The sequence below is a fragment of the Arachis stenosperma genome, chromosome 10 (genome assembly GCF_014773155.1).
Source record: "Arachis stenosperma cultivar V10309 chromosome 10, arast.V10309.gnm1.PFL2, whole genome shotgun sequence".
NCBI lineage: Eukaryota > Viridiplantae > Streptophyta > Magnoliopsida > Fabales > Fabaceae > Arachis > Arachis stenosperma.
Window position 1 is genome coordinate 14,462,697 of NC_080386.1, and position 16,220 is coordinate 14,478,916.

The 16,220-nt window shown below is 38.3% G+C and overlaps 1 non-coding gene across 1 annotated transcript; it reads right to left on the reverse strand.

Annotated features, from left to right (window-relative positions):
* Window positions 1-14,639: 14,639 nt before the first annotated feature.
* Window positions 14,640-14,747, reverse strand: LOC130959695 (small nucleolar RNA R71). Its single transcript, XR_009078763.1, has one exon. It is a non-coding gene; the product is annotated as a small nucleolar RNA R71 (small nucleolar RNA).
* Between the last annotated feature and the right edge of the window lie 1,473 nt (window positions 14,748-16,220).

Genomic DNA, 16,220 nt, shown 5'->3' on the forward strand with positions numbered 1-16,220 from the left:
AGACTCAAAAGGACTGCAGATTCTGTTGGATTCTGACCTCCCTGCACTCGAAGTGGATTTTCTGGAGATACAGAAGCCCAATTGGCGCGATCTCAACGGCGTTGGAAAGTAGACATTCTGGGCTTTCCAGCAATATATGATAGTCCATACTTTGCCCAAGATTTGATGGCCCAAACCGGCGTTCAAAGTCACCCTCAGGAATTCCAGCGTTAAACGCCGGAACTGGCACCTAAATGGGAGTTAAACGCCCAAACTGGCATAAAAGCTGGCGTTTAACTCAAGAAGAGTCTCTACACGAAAATGCTTCATTGCTCAGCCCAAAACACACCAAGTGGGCCCGGAAGTGGATTTTTATGTCATTTACATCTTTGTACACCCTAGGCTACTAGTTTTCTATAAGTAGGACCTTTTATATTGTATTTCATCTTGAGATCTTGAATCTTTTGATCACTGGGAGGCTGGCCTCACAGCCATGCCTAGACCTTGTTCTTATGTATTTTCAACGGTGGAGTTCTACACACCATAGATTAAGGTGTGGAGCTCTGCTGTTACCTCGAGTATTAATGCAATTACCAATGTTCTTCTATTCAATTCGCTTGTTCTTTGTCCAAGATATCACTTGTTCTTCAACTTGATGAATGTGATGATCCGTGACACTCATCACCATTTCTCACCTATGAACAAGGTGACTGACAACCACTCTTGTCTACAAGCATACGAGGCTCTAGTGTTTATCTCTTGGATTCCTGATACACGATGCATGGTTGATTGCCTGACAACGAGTGCTCGCCTGACAAAGAGCCAGCCATTCCGTGAGATCAGAGTCTTCGTGGTATAGGCAAGAACTGATGGCGGCATTCAAGAGAATCCGGAAGGTCTAACCTTGTCTGTGGTATTCTGAGTAGGATTCAATGATTGAATGACTGTGACGTGCTTCAAACTCCTGAAGGCGGGGCGTTAGTGACAGACGCAAAAGAATCACTGGATTCTATTCCGGGCCTGATTGAGAACCGACAGATGGATAGCCGTGCGTGACAGGGTGCGTTGAACATTTCCAATGAGAGGATGGGAGGTAGCCACTGACAACGGTGAAACCCTTGCATAAGCTGCCATGGAAAGGAGTAAGAAGGATTGGATGAAGACAGTAGGAAGCAGAGAGACGGAAGGGAAGGCATCTTCATACGCTTATCTGAAGCTCTCACCAATGATATACTAAGTATCTCTATCTTATCTATATGCTTATTCATCATCTATACCCATTTGAGTCTGCCTGACTGAGATTTACAAGGTGACCATAGCTTGCTTCATACCAACAATCTCCGTGGGATCGACCCTTACTCACGTAAGGTATTACTTGGACGACCCAGTGCACTTGCTGGTTAGTTGTGCAAAGTTGTGTAGTGAATCACAATTTCGCGCACCACTAACAAGGAAAGATATGATTCAAACATTAAGCCTTTCTCAACAGAAAAGGCAACATACTTGAAATATTGAATCAAATCATTAATTATTAGCAAGTATTTTTGAAAATGGAAAGAAATTGATTTTGAAAAAGATTTGATTGAAAAGATATGATTTGAAAAAGATTTGATTTTGAAAAATTTGAAAACTTGAAAAAAATTTGAGTTAAAAACAAAATCTTTCCTCTTGTGCCATCCTGGCGTTAAACGCCCAGAATGGTATCCATTCTGGCGTTTAACGCCCAAAGCACTACCCTTTTGGGCGTTAAACGCCCAGCCAGGTACCCTGGCTGGCGTTTAAACGCCAGTTTTCCTTCCTCACTGGGCGTTTTAAACGCCCAGCTTTTTCTATGTAATTCCTCTGCTGTATGTTCTGAATCTTCAATTCTCTGTATTATTGACTTGAAAAGACACAAATTAAAAATTTTTTGGATTTAATAATGAGAATAAGATCAAATAAACAATGCATGCAAGACACCAAACTTAGAAGTTTGTATACCATTGACATTAACAAAATGAGAATGCATATGAGAAACAACAAAACACTCAAGACAAGAGAATTTAAAGATCAGAGTAAGAAAATCATCAAGAACAACTTGAAGATCAATTAAGACACATGAATGAATTCGAAAAATGCAAGAAGAAAAGAAACATGCAATTGACACCAAACTTAAAATTAGACACTAGACTCAAACAAGAAGCATAAAAATATTTTTTGATTTTAAGATTTTATATTTTTTTGGATTTTTTTCGAAAATTAAGTGGAAAAGAAAATAAAGATATCAAAATTCTTAATGAGAATTCCAAGAATCATGCAATGTTAGTCTAAAGCTTTAGTCTAAAGAAATTAGACATGGCTAGCCAAGCTTCAGCAGGACATTGCATTCAAGAGCTAAATTGATGAGAATCAATCAGCTTTGGTGATGATAAGAACATCACCTTGAAACACTAGAATTCATTCTTAAGAACTCTGAAGAAAAGATACATAATCTAAGCAACAAGATGAACCATCAATTGTCCAAACTCAAACAATCCCCGGCAACGGCGCCAAAAACTTGGTGCACGAAATTGTGATCATCAATGGCACCATCAACAAGGTACGCTCAATTGCAATCTCAACTCTTTATCACAACTTCGCACAACTAACCAGCAAGTGCACTGGGTCGTCCAAGTAATAAACCTTACGCGAGTAAGGGTCGATCCCACGGAGATTGTTGGTATGAAGCAAGCTATGGTCACCTTGTAAATCTCAGTCAGGCAGATTCAAATGGTTATGGATGATTTATGAATAAAGCATAAAATAAAGATAGAGATACTTATGTAATTCATTGGTGAGAATTTCAGATAAGCGTATGGAGATGCTTTGTCCCTTCCGTCTCTCTGCTTTCTTACTGTCTTCATCCAATCCTTCTTACTCCTTTCCATGGCAAGCTGTATGTTGGGCATCACCGTTGTTAGTGGCTACAGTCCCGTCCTCTCAGTGAAAATGTTCAACGCGCTCTGTCACTTTGATGATTGGATTTTTGACGGTTTAGAATTTCACAAATAAAATCTTGTTGTAAATTATAGTTTCCAAACCAAATAATAATCCTTTCATACAAAAAGTTGTTTGTCACTAGTACAAACCCCTCAAATTTATAAACCGAAGTATTCAAACCTCGGGTCGTTCTCCCTAGGAATTGCAATAAAGTGTCTTGTTATTGATTATGAGTTATTTTGGGGTTTTGGATAAGAAGCATGAAAAGTAAATGGTAATGAAAATAAACTAACAACTAACAAAACTCTTGGCAAGATGTGAGAACTAGAAATCCTATCCTAGTTACCTTTCTCAATTGTGATGAGAATTATTCATTGCTACCACTTAGTTAACCTCTACTATGGAGGGAAGTCAAGTGGATGAATCAATTTGATTCCTCAAGCCCTAATCATCTCCTAAAGGAATGACTAGCTTTAGAGATATTCAAATTAATTAGCAACTTCTAATTATCAATCAACAAAGGAATGAGATAACTCAAGAGTCACTAATTACTCTCCCTAGGCCAAGAGGAACAAAACCTACACTATATCTAGAAGAGACATTTCATCAAACACATAGAGTGCAATACAAGTAAACATTATTAAATGCAAGAATTAAAGGAGTCTACAACTACAAAAACAAGAGATCAACAATAGAAAAGCAATGAAGAACGATTATTATGAATTACCTCTTATTGAATTGAAAGAAAATGGAAGTAGCAATAGTAGATCTACAATAAAGTATAAGAGCAATATAAAGGAAATTACAACAAAGAAGTAGAAGAATGATGAATGTAACAACAATGAATTGGGAAGTAGAAGTAGGAGAGAAGATGAATCAAAACCTAGATCTAAGAACTAAACCTAATCCTAATTCTAGAGAGAAGTGAGAGCTTCTCTCTCTAAAACTCTAAACTAATCTAAGTATGTTCTATATTTTTTTAATTGATCCCCCTTCCCCTTAATCCTTCATCCTTTTATTCCTTTCCCTTAGCAATTGGCACCAAAAATGGGTTCAGAAACCCTCTCAAATCGCCAGGCACGTGTTGCATTAATGAAGTCATGTGCTGTCATCGGCGCGTGCGCGCACGGTACGCGTGCGCGTCCCTGGCCGATTCTGCAATGTGCGCGCGGGCGCCTTGTGCGCGTGCGCGTGCATGGCCGAGATCAATTTCTTTGGCTTTTGTGCTTCTCTCCACTTGCATGCTTCCTTCCTTGCTCCTTTGATCCATGCCTAACCTATTTCATCCTGAGATTACTAGCAAACATATCAAGGCATCTTATGGAATCAGAGAGGAACCAGAATTCATCAAAATAAGGCTTAAAAAGCATGTTTTTACATTTAAGCACAAATACGTGAGAGATTACAAAACCATGCCAATTCATAGGTTAAATGCGAGAAAAGGTTATCAAAATACTCTAATTTCAATACAAGATGAACCCTAAAAATGGGGTTTATCAACCTCCCCACACTTAAACCTTAGCATGTCTTCATGCTAAAATAAGAAGGAACTAAGGGGTATGATTTTTATTGAATGCAACTAAACTATATGAATCCTATCTAAATGCAATTATCTAAGCAAATGGAAATGCTTAGTTCAAACAAGTCAATTCCCAAGAGGGCATGTGTAGGCACAAGAGCTAGGCAATAGGAATTAAGTCCAAACCACAATTGTATTGAATTATCAAAAAGAGTTCAAGCTTGCAAGAATCTTTCCAAAATTTGATTTTCTTCTAACAATCAACACTTATTTAATACATGCATACATTCATCATAAGGTCTTTCATTTAGGTTGTAATGGGGTTAGGGTCAAGGTAGGATCATGTATGGTTAAGTGGGCTAGAATTTGAATCTTTGATTAGCATAGACTCTCTCACCTAACTATATAATGACCTATACAAGTTCAAACTATTCTAACTACCCATTCTTCACTTTTGTTCTTACATATTCATGCATTCTGTTTTTTTTTTTTAGTTCATAACACTTATGCATTGATTCCTTTTTTATTGAACTTCACCTTGGGGCATTTTGTCCCCTTTTTATTATTTTTCTCCCTTTTTTTTTCTTTTCCATATTATGTTTCTTTTCTTTTCCTTTTGTTTTTCTCATTTTTTTCTTTCTATATACAAGAACATCAATGCATAAGGTTTTACATTTGATCAATACATGAGTGTGTACCCAATTCCTAAACATGAAAGTGTACTACCCTTTTTATCCCATCCAATGTTCCCAAACCTCACCAACTTTGAATAATAAACACTCTCACTAGTGATGAGCGGATAATTTGTACGCTTTTTGGCATTGTTTTTAGTATGTTTTTAGTGTGATCTAGTTAGTTTTTAGTATATTTTTATTAGTTTTTAATTAAAATTCACTTTTCTGGACTTTACTATGAGTTTGTGTGTTTTTCTGTGATTTCAGGTATTTTCTGGCTGAAATTGAGGGATCTGAGCAAAAATCTGATCCAGAGACTCAAAAGGACTGCAGATGCTGTTGGATTCTGACCTCCCTGCACTCGAAGTGGATTTTCTGGAGTTACAGAAGCTCAATTGGCGCGCTCTCAATGGCGTTGGAAAGTAGACATCCTGGGCTTTCCAGCAATATATGATAGTCCATACTTTGCCTAATATTTGATGGCCCAAACCGGCGTTCAAAGTCACCCTCAGGAATTCCAGCGTTAAACGCCGGAACTGGCACCTAAATGGGAGTTAAACGCCCAAACTGGCATAAAAGCTGGCGTTTAACTCCAAGAAAAGTCTCTACACAAAAATGCTTCATTGCTCAGCCCAAGCACACACCAAGTGGGCCCGGAAGTGGATTTTTATGTCATTTACTCATCTTTGTACACCCTAGGCTACTAGTTTTCTATAAGTAGGACCTTTTACTATTGTATTTTCATCTTGAGATCTTTGAATCTTTTGATCACTGGGAGGCTGGCCTCACGGCCATGCCTAGACCTTGTTCTTATGTATTTTCAACGGTGGAGTTTCTACACACCATAGATTAAGGTGTGGAGCTCTGCTGTACCTCGAGTATTAATGCAATTACCATTGTTCTTCTATTCAATTCCGCTTGTTCTTTGTCCAAGATATCACTTGTTCTTCAACTTGATGAATGTGATGATCCGTGACACTCATCACCATTCTCACCTATGAACAAGGTGACTGACAACCACTCTTGTTCTACAAGCATACGAGGCTCTAGTGTTTATCTCTTGGATTCCTGATACACGATGCATGGTTGATCGCCTGACAACCGAGTGCTCGCCTGACAAACGAGCCAGCCATTCCGTGAGATCAGAGTCTTCGTGGTATAGGCAAGAACTGATGGCGGCATTCAAGAGAATCCGGAAGGTCTAACCTTGTCTGTGGTATTCTGAGTAGGATTCAATGATTGAATGACTGTGACGTGCTTCAAACTCCTGAAGGCGGGGCGTTAGTGACAGACGCAAAAGAATCACTGGATTCTATTCCGGCCTGATTGAGAACCGACAGATGGATAGCCGTGCCGTGACAGGGTGCGTTGAACATTTCCAATGAGAGGATGGGAGGTAGCCACTGACAACGGTGAAACCCTTGCATAAGCTTGCCATGGAAAGGAGTAAGAAGGATTGGATGAAGACAGTAGGAAAGCAGAGAGACGGAAGGGAAGGCATCTTCATACGCTTATCTGAAGCTCTCACCAATGATATACATAAGTATCTCTATCTTTATCTTTATGCTTTATTCATCATCTATACCCATTTGAGTCTGCCTGACTGAGATTTACAAGGTGACCATAGCTTGCTTCATACCAACAATCTCCGTGGGATCGACCCTTACTCACGTAAGGTATTACTTGGACGACCCAGTGCACTTGCTGGTTAGTTGTGCAAAGTTGTGTAGTGAATCACAATTTCGCGCACCACTAACAAGGAAAGATATGATTCAAACATTAAGCCTTTCTCAACAGAAAAGGCAACATACTTGAAATGTTGAATCAAATCATTAATTATTAGCAAGTATTTTTGAAAATGGAAAGAAATTGATTTTGAAAAAGATTTGATTGAAAAGATATGATTTGAAAAAGATTTGATTTTGAAAAATTTGAAAACTTGAAAAAAAATTTGAGTTAAAAACAAAATCTTTCCTCTTGTGCCATCCTGGCGTTAAATGCCCAGAATGGTATCCATTCTGGCGTTTAACGCCCAAAGCACTACCCTTTTGGGCGTTAAACGCCCAGCCAGGTACCCTGGCTGGCGTTTAAACGCCAGTTTTCCTTCCTCACTGGGCGTTTTAAACGCCCAGCTTTTTCTATGTAATTCCTCTGCTGTATGTTCTGAATCTTCAATTCTCTGTATTATTGACTTGAAAAGACACAAATTAAAAATTTTTTGGATTTAATAATGAGAATAAGATCAAATAAACAATGCATGCAAGACACCAAACTTAGAAGTTTGTATACCATTGACACTAACAAAATGAGAATGCATATGAGAAACAACAAAACACTCAAGACAAGAGAATTTAAAGATCAGAGTAAGAAAATCATCAAGAACAACTTGAAGATCAATTAAGACACATGAATGAATTCGAAAAATGCAAGAAGAAAAGAAACATGCAATTGACACCAAACTTAAAATTAGACACTAGACTCAAACAAGAAGCATAAAAATATTTTTTGATTTTAAGATTTTATATTTTTTTTGGATTTTTTCGAAAATTAAGTGGAAAAGAAAATAAAGATATCAAAATTCTTAATGAGAATTCCAAGAATCATGCAATGTTAGTCTAAAGCTTTAGTCTAAAGAAATTAGACATGGCTAGCCAAGCTTCAGCAGGACATTGCATTCAAGAGCTAAATTGATGAGAATCAATCAGCTTTGGTGATGATAAGAACATCACCTTGAAACACTAGAATTCATTCTTAAGAACTCTGAAGAAAAGATACATAATCTAAGCAACAAGATGAACCGTCAATTGTCCAAACTCAAACAATCCCCGGCAACGGCGCCAAAAACTTGGTGCACGAAATTGTGATAATCAATGGCACCATCAACAAGGTACGCTCAATTGCAATCTCAACTTTTTATCACAACTTCGCACAACTAACCAGCAAGTGCACTGGGTCGTCCAAGTAATAAACCTTACGCGAGTAAGGGTCGATCCCACGGAGATTGTTGGTATGAAGCAAGCTATGGTCACCTTGTAAATCTCAGTCAGGCAGATTCAAATGGTTATGGATGATTTATAAATAAAACATAAAATAAAGATAGAGATACTTATGTAATTCATTGGTGAGAATTTCAGATAAGCGTATGGAGATGCTTTGTCCCTTCCGTCTCTCTGCTTTCTTACTGTCTTCATCCAATCCTTCTTACTCCTTTCCATGGCAAGCTGTATGTTGGGCATCACCGTTGTCAGTGGCTACAGTCCCGTCCTCTCAGTGAAAATGTTCAACGCGCTCTGTCACTTTGATGATTGGATTTTTGACGGTTTAGAATTTCACAAATAAAATCTTGTTGTAAATTATAGTTTCTAAACCAAATAATAATCCTTTCATACAAAAAAGTTGTTTGTCACTAGTACAAACCCCTCAAATTTATAAACCGAAGTATTCAAACCTCGGGTCGTTCTCCCTAGGAATTGCAATAAAGTGTCTTGTTATTGATTATGAGTTATTTTGGGGTTTTGGATAAGAAGCATGAAAAGTAAATGGTAATGAAAATAAACTAACAACTAACAAAACTCTTGGCAAGATGTGAGAACTAGAAATCCTATCCTAGTTACATTTCTCAATTGTGATGAGAATTATTCATTGCTACCACTTAGTTAACCTCTACTATGGAGGGAAGTCAAGTGGATGAATCAATTTGATTCCTCAAGCCCTAATCATCTCCTAAAGGAATGACTAGCTTTAGAGATATTCAAATTAATTAGCAACTTCTAATTATCAATTAACAAAGGAATGAGATAACTCAAGAGTCACTAATTACTCTCCCTAGGCCAAGAGGAACAAAACCTACACTATATCTAGAAGAGACATTTCATCAAACACATAGAGTGCAATACAAGTAAACATTATTAAATGCAAGAATTAAAGGAGTCTACAACTACAAAAACAAGAGATCAACAATAGAAAATCAATGAAGAACGATTATTATGAATTACCTCTTATTGAATTGAAAGAAAATGGAAGTAGCAATAGTAGATCTACAATAAAGTATAAGAGCAATATAAAGGAAATTACAACAAAGAAGTAGAAGAATGATGAATGTAACAACAATGAATTGGGAAGTAGAAGTAGGAGAGAAGATGAATCAAAACCTAGATCTAAGAACTAAACCTAATCCTAATTCTAGAGAGAAGTGAGAGCTTCTCTCTCTAAAACTCTAAACTAATCTAAGTATGTTCTATATTTTTTTAATTGATCCCCCTTCCCCTTAATCCTTCATCCTTTTATTCCTTTCCCTTAGCAATTGGCACCAAAAATGGGTTCAGAAACCCTCTCAAATCGCCAGGCACGTGTTGCATTAATGAAGTCATGTGCTGTCATCGGCGCGTGCGCGCACGGTACGCGTGCGCGCACGGTACGCGTGCGCGTCCCTGGCCGATTCTGCAATGTGCGCGCGGGCGCCTTGTGCGCGTGCGCGTGCATGGCCGAGATCAATTTCTTTGGCTTTTGTGCTTCTCTCCACTTGCATGCTTCCTTCCTTGCTCCTTTGATCCATGCCTAACCTATTTCATCCTGAGATTACTAGCAAACATATCAAGGCATCTTATGGAATCAGAGAGGAACCAGAATTCATCAAAATAAGGCTTAAAAAGCATGTTTTTACATTTAAGCACAAATACGTGAGAGATTACAAAACCATGCCAATTCATAGGTTAAATACGAGAAAAGGTTATCAAAATACTCTAATTTCAATACAAGATGAACCCTAAAAATGGGATTTATCAACCTCCCCACACTTAAACCTTAGCATGTCTTCATGCTAAAATAAGAAGGAACTAAGGGGTATGATTTTTATTGAATGCAACTAAACTATATGAATCCTATCTAAATGCAATTATCTAAGCAAATGGAAATGCTTAGTTCAAACAAGTCAATTCCCAAGAGGGCATGTGTAGGCACAAGAGCTAGGCAATAGGAATTAAGTCCAAACCACAATTGTATTGAATTATCAAAAAGAGTTCAAGCTTGCAAGAATCTTTCCAAAATTTGATTTTCTTCTAACAATCAACACTTATTTAATACATGCATACATTCATCATAAGGTCTTTCATTTAGGTTGTAATGGAGTTAGGGTCAAGGTAGGATCATGTATGGTTAAGTGGGCTAGAATTTGAATCTTTGATTAGCATAGACTCTCCCACCTAACTATATAATGACCTATACAAGTTCAAACTATTCTAACTACCCATTCTTCACTTTTGTTCTTACATATTCATGCATTCTGTTTTTTTTTTTTAGTTCATAACACTTATGCATTGATTCCTTTTTTTATTGAACTTCACCTTGGGGCATTTTGTCCCCTTTTTATTATTTTTCTCCCTTTTTTTTTTCTTTTCCATATTATGTTTCTTTTCTTTTCCTTTTGTTTTTCTCATTTTTTTCTTTCTATATACAAGAACATCAATGCATAAGGTTTTACATTTGATCAATACATGAGTGTGTACCCAATTCCTAAACATGAAAGTGTACTACCCTTTTTATCCCATCCAATGTTCCCAAACCTCACCAACTTTGAATAATAAACACTCTCACTAGTGATGAGCGGATAATTTGTACGCTTTTTGGCATTGTTTTTAGTATGTTTTTAGTGTGATCTAGTTAGTTTTTAGTATATTTTTATTAGTTTTTAATTAAAATTCACTTTTCTGGACTTTACTATGAGTTTGTGTGTTTTTCTGTGATTTCAGGTATTTTCTGGCTGAAATTGAGGGACCTGAGCAAAAATCTGATCCAGAGACTCAAAAGGACTGCAGATGCTGTTGGATTCTGACCTCCCTGCACTCGAAGTGGATTTTCTGGAGCTACAGAAGCCCAATTGGCGCGCTCTCAACGGCGTTGGAAAGTAGACATCCTGGGCTTTCCAGCAATATATGATAGTCCATACTTTGCCCAAGATTTGATGGCCCAAACCGGCGTTCAAAGTCACCTCAAGAAATTCCAGCGTTAAACGCCGGAACTGGCACCCAAATGGGAGTTAAACGCCCAAACTGGCATAAAAGCTGGCGTTTAACTCCAAGAAAAGTCTCTACACGAAAAAGCTTCATTTGCTCAGCCCAAGCACACACCAAGTGGGCCCGGAAGTGGATTTTTATGTCATTTACTCATCTTTGTACACCTTAGGCTACTAGTTTTCTATAAGTAGGACCTTTTACTATTGTATTGACATCGGGGTAGCTATCTTTGAGTTTGATGCTATCTTAGATCACTGGGAGGCTGGCCTCACGGCCATGCCTAGACCTTGTTCTTATGTATTTTCAACGGTGGAGTTTCTACACACCATAGATTAAGGTGTGGAGCTCTGCTGTACCTCGAGTATTAATGCAATTACTATTGTTCTTCTATTCAATTCCGCTTGTTCTTTGTCCAAGATATCACTTGTTCTTCAACTTGATTAAGGTGATGATCCGTGACACTCATCATCATTCTCACTTATGAACAAGGTGACTGACAACCACTCTTGTTCTACAAGCATCCGAGGCTTAGTGAATATCTCTTGGATTCCTGATACACGATGCATGGTTGATCGCCTGACAACCGAATGCTCGCCTGACAAACGAGCCAGCCATTCCGTGAGATCAGAGTCTTCGTGGTATAGGCAAGAACTGATGGCGGCATTCAAGAGAATCCGGAAGGTCTAACCTTGTTTGTGGTATTCTGAGTAGGATTCAATGATTGAATGACTGTGACGTGCTTCAAACTCCTGAAGGCGGGGCGTTAGTGACAGACGCAAAAGAATCACTGGATTCTATTCCGGCCTGATTGAGAACCGACAGATGGATAGCCGTGCCGTGACAGGGTGCGTTGAACATTTCCAATGAGAGGATGGGAGGTAGCCACTGACAACGGTGAAACCCTTGCATAAGCTTGCCATGGAAAGGAGTAAGAAGGATTGGATGAAGACTGTAGGAAAGCAGAGAGACGGAAGGGAAGGCATCTTCATACGCTTGTCTGAAGCTCTTACCAATGATATACATAAGTATCTCTATCTTTATCTTTATGTTTTATTCATCATCTATACCCATTTGAGTCTGCCTGACTGAGATTTACAAGGTGACCATAGCTTGCTTCATAGCAACAATCTCCGTGGGATCGACCCTTACTCACGTAAGGTTTATTACTTGGACGACCCAGTGCACTTGCTGGTTAGTTGTGCGAAGTTGTGTTTATGCCATGGTATTGAGCACCAAGTCTTTGGAGCCATTACCGGGGATTATTTGAATATGGACAAAGTAGTGATCACAATTTCGTGCACCAAGTTTTTGGCGCCGTTGCCGGGGATTGTTCGTGTATGGACAACTGACGGTTCATCTTGTTGCTTAGATTAGGTATTTTTTTCAAAATTCTTGAAGATGAATTCTAGAGTTTCATGATGATTTGTTGAAATCTGGCTGGCTGAGAAGCCATGTCTAATCTCATTGGACCGAGGTTTCAACTTATCATCACAGAAGCTTGTTAATTTTTTATCAATCTTGCTTTTGGAGCAGTGATCTGCTAAGGCTTGGCTGGCCTTTGGCCATGTCTAGTGTTTTGGACCGAAGCTTTCTCTGAAAGCTTGGCTGGCTGTGAAGCCATGTCTAATTCCTGGACCAGAGTCTTAGACTAGCATTGCACTGATTCCTGGAATTCTCATTAAGAATTTTGATATCTTTTTCCACTTAATTTTCGTAAATCACAAAAAAAATTTACAAAATCATAAAAACCAAAAAAATTTTTCTTGCTTGAGTCTAGTGTTTCATCTTAAGTTTGGTGTCAATTGCATACATTCATTCATGTGTCTCAAGGATCTTCAAGTGATTCTTGATGATTTCTTACTCTGATCTTTGAATTCTTTTGACTTGAGTGTTTATGTGTCTCATATAGTGTCAGTAGTATACAAACTGCCAAGTTTGGTGTCTTGCATGCATTGTTATTTGATTCTTGTTGCATTTTGATTATTAAAAATCCAAAAATATTTTTAATTTGTGTCTTTTCAAGTCAATAACACAAAGAATTGAAGATTCAGAACATACTGCAGAGGAATTATACAGAAAAAAACTGAGCATTCGAAAATGCCCAGTAAAGAAGACAGACTGGCGTTTAAACGCCAGCCAGGGTACCTGGTTGGGCGTTTAACGCCCAAAAAGGGTGCATTTTGGGCGTTAAACGCCAGAATGGATACCATTCTGGGCGTTTAACGCCAGGATGGCAAAGGGGGAAGATTTTGTTTTCAAAATCAAATTTTTTTCAAGTTTTCAAAGTTTTTCCAAATCAAATCTTTTTCAAATCATATCTTTTCAATCAAATGTTTTCAAAATCAATTTCTTTCCTTTTTCAAAGATACTTACTAACAATTAATGATTTGATTGAACATCTCAAATTTGTTGCCTTTTCTGTTGAGAAAGGTTTAATGTTTGAATCATATCTTTTCTTGTTAGGCAAGTCATTAATTTTTAAAATCAAATCTTTTTTTTAAAAATTGTTTTCAAATCATATCTTCTCAATCACATCTTTTTAAAACCATAACTTTTCAATCATATCTTTTTTAAAATTGTTTTCAAATCATATCTTCTCAATCACATCTTTTTCAAAATAAGTTTTCAATCAAATCTTTTTAATTTCTAATTTCAAAATCTTTTTCAAAAATCACTTGATTTCTTTTTCACTTTGAATTTTCGAAAATTATCAATCAATTTTTCAAAATGTTTTCAAAATCTTTTTAATTGAATTTTCGAAAATTCTCTTCCCTCCTTCTCACATCCTTCTATTTATGGAGTACTACTCCTTCTTAATGCACAATTCGAACTCTATCTAATCAAGTTCGAATTCTTCTACCTCCTTCTTCTATTTTTCTTTTCCTCTGACACCTCAAGGAATCTCTATAACTGTGACATAGAGGATTCCACATTTTCTTGTTCTCTTCTCTTTCATATGAGCAGGAGCAGAGACAAAGGCATTCTTGTTAAAGCTGACCCTGAGCCTGAAAGGACCTTGAAGCGAAAGCTAAGAGAAGCTAAGGCACAACTCTCTGTGGAGGACCTAACCGAATTCTTCAAAGAAGAAGAAGACATGGCAGCCGAAAATAACACAATGCCAACAATGCAAGGAAGGTGCTGGGTGACTTTACTGCACCTACTCCCGACTTCTATGGGAGAAGCATCTATATCCTTGCCATTGGAGCAAACAACTTTGAGCTTAAGCCTCAGTTGGTTTCTCTACTGCAACAGAATTGCAAGTTCCATGGACTTCCAATGGAAGATCCACATCAGTTTTTAGCTGAGTTCTTGCAAATCTGTGACACAGTCAAGACTAATGGGGTTGACCCTGAGGTCTACAGACTGATGCTATTCCCTTTTGCTGTAAGAGACGGGGCTAGAATATGGTTGGACTCTCAACCTAAAGATAGCCTAGACTCTTGGGAAAAGCTAGTCAATGCCTTCTTGGCAAAGTTCTTTCCACCTCAAAAATGGAGTAAGCTTAGAGTGGAAGTCCAAACCTTCAGACAGAAGGATGGAGAATCCCTCTATGAAGCTTGGGAAAGATACAAAAAATTAATCAGAAAGTGCCCCTCAAACATGCTTTCTGAATGGAGCATCATAGGTATTTTCTATGATGGTCTATCTGAACTATCCAAGATGTCCTTGGATAGCTCTGCTGGAGGATCTCTTCATCTGAAGAAGACGCCTACAGAAGCTCAAGAGCTCATTGAAATGGTTGCAAATAACCAATTCATGTACACTTCTAAAAGGAATCCTGTGAACAATGGGACTAATCAGAAGAAAGGAGTTCTTGAGATTGATGCTCTGAATGCCATACTGGCTCAAAACAAGATATTGACTCAACAAGTCAATTTGATTTCTCAAAGTCTGTCTGGAATGCAAAATGCACCTGGCAATACTAAGGATGCTTCATCTGAAGAAGAAGCTTATGATCCTGAGAACCCTTCAATGGAAGAGGTGAACTACCTAGGAGAACCCTATGGAAACACCTATAATTCTTCATGGAGAAATCACCCAAATTTCTCATGGAAGAATCAAGAGAGACCTCAACAAGGTTTCAATAACAATAATGGTGGAAGAAACAGGTTTAGCAATGGCAAGCCTTTTCCATCATCTTCTCAGCAACAGACAGAGAATTCTAAGCAGAAACCCTCTGACTTAGCAACCATGGTCTCTGATCTAATCAAAACCACTCAAAGTTTCATGACTGAAATAAGGTCTTCCATTAGGAATTTGGAAGGACAAGTGGGACAGCTGAGCAAGAAAGTTACTGAACTCCCTCCTAGTACTCTCCCAAGTAATACAGAAGAAAATCCAAAAGGAGAGTGCAAGGCCATCAATAAGGCCGAATTTGGAGAGGAAGGGAAGGAAGTGAACGCCACTGAGGAAGGCCTCAATGGGCGTGCACCAACCTCCAATGAGTTCCCCAATGAGGAACCATGGGAATCTGAGGCTCAAAATGAGACCATAGAGATTCCATTGGATTTACTTCTGCCTTTCATGAGCTCTGATGAGTATTCTTCCTCTGAAGAGGATGAGTATGTCACTGAAGAGCAAGTTGCTAAATACCTTGGAGCAATCATGAAGCTAAATGACAAGTTGTTTGGAAATGAGTCTTGGGAGAATGAACCTCCTTTGCTCACCAAAGAACTGGATGACTTGTCTAGGCAGAAATTACCTCAAAAGAGACAAGATCCTGGGAAGTTTTCAATACCTTGTACCATAGGCACCATGACCTTCAAAAAGGCTCTGTGTGACTTAGGGTCAAGTGTGAACCTCATGCCTCTCTCAGTAATGGAGAAGCTAGGGATCTTTGAGGTGCAAGCTGCAAGAATCTCATTAGAGATGGCAGACAACTCAAGAAAACAAGCTTACGGACTTGTAGAGGATGTTTTGGTGAAGATTGAAGACCATTACATCCCTGCTGATTTCATAGTCCTAGAGACTGGGAAGTGCATGGATGAAACCATCATCCTTGGCAGACCCTTCCTAGCCACAGCAAAGGCTGTGATTGATGTTGATGGAGGTGAACTGATCATTCAAGTGAATGAAGAA